Here is a 4,387-nt window from a genome sequence, read left to right on the forward strand (position 1 = left end):
ATTCAGTTTGCTTATCTTTTGTTCCATTTTGTTCGGTTCAATTTGACTATAATTGGAACTTCCATATGAGTTTGGAATTGGTGCTAGTTTTTGGAGAGTTCTTGACTTAGAACAATGATCCAATTCTAAGAAAAAGTGCCTAACTATTGTCCAACTCAAGTTGATTCCTAAGAAGGTCAAGAACCTTTCTCTTCTTTGCTAGTGGAATCACATCAACTTGCCACCTTCTTGGTTCAAGCCTTATCTCATGGCATAGTAAGAAGCAAGCATGTGTTGCTCTCTCTACTGCTGAGGCTGAGTATATAGCTGTTGGAAGCTGTGGTGCACAGATTCTGTGGCTCAAACAACAACTTGCATACTTTGGATTGCAAATCAGCAAAGTTCCTTTGATGTGTGATAACACAAGTGCCATCAATCTTACCAAAAATCAGATTCAGCACTCAAGGACCAAATATATTGAGATACGACATCATTTCATTAGGAATCATGTAAGCAATGGGGATTGTGAAGTGAAGTTTGTAGAGACCAAATTGCAGTTAGCTGATATCTTCACTAAACCATTACTAAAAGAGAGGTTCTTCTTTCTAAGAAATGAGTTAGGTATCCTTGATCTTAATAATCTCTCCTAAATCTGTTTTAATACATATTAGAGTCTATTTGTGAAGACAAATAGGGGGAGAATTAATTGGTTCCTATGTATCTTTCTCTGAAACTGTTTAAATCTGTTAAAATCTCTGATATAAAACTGTTTTTGCTGCTGCTGATAGAAACAACCGATTATTTCTGTAAACAACCAATTGTTTATCTGAAAATATGCTTTCATTATGTGAAAATCTAATCTACTACTGTAAGAAGCATTGGACTGTATATATGCTAGTTTTGTAGGTACTGCTTCAGATTCAATCAGATCAAACACAAGCACCAGGGATTTGTCTTCATCAAATAGGGGGAGATTGTTGAACCAAGTGTGTTCAAGCTTTGAAGAATCCAAACCCTTTGAAGGTTGATGAAAGGCTACATGTGTTTGTTGTTGCTAAGTTGTCTTATTAGATAGGATCTGGGGTAGATTTCATGTATACTCCACTCTTGATTGAATCCAAAGCATAAGCACTCTGAATCCTTTTAAGAGAAAAGTGTTTTTCAAACTAAGTGAAAAATAACCTGTTGTTTTGTTGAAACAACCGATTGTTTTATACTTAGGTGTTTTTAGAAAAGGTTGAAAACTGTTTTTAAACGGTTGAGCTGTCAAAACCAAAACAACCGATTGATTCGTGGAAACAACCGATTGTTTGTTTTTGGTACCACAACAAAAAACTGTTTTGTGCTTTGACTGAGCATTAAATGTTTTTCTAACTGATGACGCTCCAGTTTTTAATGCTTTGACCAATCTTTAAATGCAATGAATAGTTTGTTAAGATTTGATAACAAACAACAACTTTGATTATATACTGAAAAACTGATTTGAGTTTTTCACTGTTTTTGCTTAAGAGAAAAAGTTTAGATTGCTCAGAGATTGAGATTGATCAAAGAGTGTGAGATAGGATTTTCTGCTTGTATTGATTTCAGATTTGTTCTGTAACAAGTGTAATTCTTTGTACTTTGAAAGAAACTTTCTGTGTGTTGCTGAGAAGTGCTGTGTGCTCATGAGGGGATCAAGATCAGCATTCTTAGTGTTGTTGTGTTGGACCAAAGGGAGTGTGTGGTGTGTGTCTTGTGGGGATCACGGTCACTTCATTGGTTGTGCTGTAAGTGATCTAGGGTTGATTGCTTAGTGGATTCCCCAGTGGTTTCTAGGAAGACTGGATGTAGCTCTGGGTTTAGAGTGAACCAGTATAAATCTCTGTGTGCATTTTCTCTATCCCTTAACTCTTTAAATTCAGTTTTTATATTTGTAAACTGGTATAAATAATCGATTGTTTGTACGAAACAACCGATTGTTTTTTTGGTGCTGTGCTTTTTGCTTTGTGTTTTGACAAACTGATTTCTTAATCAAGATATTCTCGAAGCAATTTCATTCTAGGCTTAAAAGTTTTCGAAAACCCTCTTTAAACCATTCACCCCCTCTAGTTTAAAGTCATCCATTCTAACATTAAGGAGTGAGGGATAAAGAAATTCACACAAGAATTTATACTGGTTCACTCTTAACCAGAGCTACATCCAGTCCTCAGCTAACCACTGAGAATTCACTATGTAATCAACCCTAGATTACAAACACACAAACACCAAAGAGGTGATCTTGAAACTCCGACTGAGTGAGTGATGCCGATAATATTTTTGATGCTTCGACCAAATGATGTTTGAACTTTAGTTTTTTTATTGGAACAAGTATTAACTTGATATATGCTTGGTGTGGTCCTTGTCTTCGTAATATGACTGAGTTAGATGATGCCATCCGGGCACTATGTAATAATTTTTTAAGGCGTTTCGTGTGGGTTGATGGTATGTTGAGTCATGTCAAGCAGCTGGAAGCCTATTGTAAATCGAACCTTGCATTTATACTATTATGTATGTAATAAAAAAGGGTTAAGCAAGTGACCTTATTCGAATAAGTGTTTGGTTGGTAAGGGTTGCTAATTTGGAAGTGAACTGCTTCAATCAAATGGTTGCACTCTCAGTAAGGGTTGCTAATTATTAAGCGAGTTGCCTTAACCGACTGGTTCTTCAATTTTGGTAGAATAATTGATGTGATGTGTGTCGAACTGAAATAAGAATAGATATGATTTTAAGCTGCCTCGTTAAAACCTTGGTTGAAAACCCTCCTTAGGGATAAAACAACCAAGCGAGGAAAGAGTACACTATTTATTATATGTTAACTGTAACAAAATTTGAGATGCGTGGCATTTCACCTTCTCGGTACAATTTTACCTAACAAAAATTCTAAATAATAGGCTGCACTGACCTCTATGTTTTTAATACAGAAAGGTCATTCCCAATTGCTTGAGAATTTTCCCTCGTTCTTCCTAGCATCGTTGCACATTCTCCAAACAAAGTCTCCCTTTTAAAAATTCCGAGGTGATACCTTCAAATTATACCTTCTTGTCGCTCGAATCTTGCAAGCCTCTTTTCTTATTATGCTTTTTTCTCTGTATTTGTTGATGAGATTGAGCCCGATCAAAAGACTTTCTTCATTGAATTTTATATCAATTAATTGTTGTCGTAGTGAGGGTTATGTGACTTCAACTGGGATCATGTCTTTGTACCATAGGTCTAGTTGTATGGAGTTTCTTGAGTAGTGGTTTGTGGTGTGCATCTGTAAACCCATAGGATCTCAATGAGCTCTTCGATCCACTTGCCCTTAGTTGAGCCGAGTCTCTTTTTCAATTCGTTAAGAACTATTTTATTGGCAACTTCATCCTAGCCATTGGTTTGAGGGTGTTCCACTGAATTAGTCGATTAATTTCTGACTGTTGTCAGTGATGATGACATGAGGTATCCCAAAACGACAAATGATATTCTTTCATACGAAATTTTGAACATTTCGTGTTGTGATGGCTACTAATTGGTCGACTTCTATCCACTTAGTAAAATAATCAATTCCAACCAAAAGGAACTAATGATGTCCATTCCCCACTTTGGAAAAGGCCATGGAGAAGAATATAATATAGATTATCGGGCTTCTGGTGAGATAGGTTGCCATATTCTTGAAACTTTAAGCATTTCAAACAAATTATGTGCAATCACCTTGGCCATAGCAGCTTACCAGCCATTACTCTTGCTCCCAAATGAGTTCCACATACCCTCTTGTGTATTTCGCACATGACATAGTCGGTTTGATCTTATAAAATACATTTCAACAATGGCTGAGTGTATCCTCGACGGTAAAGATCGAAACTGATGAGGATAAGCCGAGTGGCTTCTTGCCTCATTGTCTTCTCCTCTTGTGCTCCGCTTTCACTCTTTTCTAAAAATTGTTTGATAGGTGTCCTGTAGTTCCTCTTTTTATCAGTTGCCATGCATTCATTTGTGTTGACACTGGGATTCTTGAGGTTTACATAGATGATCGACCGATGAAGTCCTTTCTTTTTAACTATGGCTAATCGTGAAAGCATGTTGGCTCTGGAACTATGTTCTCGGTGAATATGTTCAATTTGAACATTTTTTAACTTAGACATCAAATTTCGAACGAGGTGATAATATTTTTGTAACTGAGATTCTTTGACTTCAAATTCTCCCTTAAGTTGTCTGACTACAAGCTCAAAGTCGATTATACAAATAAGCTGATGAGTTTCCATGTCATGTGCTAAATTGAGGCCAACTAGAATGGTCTCGTACTCAACTTGATTGTTTGATGTTTTAAAATAAAATTCCAGTGCTTGCACAAGGAGAATACATTCTGGGCCCTCGAATACTACTCCTGCTCCGCATGACTTGCTATTGGATGATCCAT

The sequence above is a fragment of the Phaseolus vulgaris genome, chromosome 6 (genome assembly GCF_051622355.1).
Source record: "Phaseolus vulgaris cultivar YP4 chromosome 6, ASM5162235v1, whole genome shotgun sequence".
NCBI lineage: Eukaryota > Viridiplantae > Streptophyta > Magnoliopsida > Fabales > Fabaceae > Phaseolus > Phaseolus vulgaris.